We start from the raw sequence: 286 nt of genomic DNA, 5'->3' as shown, positions 1-286 counted from the left end.
CCTGCTGACATTGTGTTCTGCAAAATATTAGGTACAAAAAAAAATTAAATATGTGGGGAGGTCTTAATTGTAAGGGCAGTAAAATGAGAGCATGGCTCTGTTAAATCCATGGACTTATTTCCCAGGAGCAGAAGGAACAAAAGACAGTGGGGCTAGGTCCTTGCCAGGATGCATCTACATCTTTTCATCAAAGGCAGTAATTTGTCACTTTATGCTTGTGCAGGTTTTTGCCCTAAAGATCCTTTAAAAAAGTATCTAAAAATAGATTTTATTTATTTTGTTGTTG

Source organism: Chaetura pelagica, unplaced genomic scaffold, assembly GCF_000747805.2.
Source record: "Chaetura pelagica isolate M959 unplaced genomic scaffold, ChaPel_1.0 scaffold207, whole genome shotgun sequence".
NCBI lineage: Eukaryota > Metazoa > Chordata > Aves > Apodiformes > Apodidae > Chaetura > Chaetura pelagica.
Note: the sequence above shows the minus strand (reverse complement) of the source record.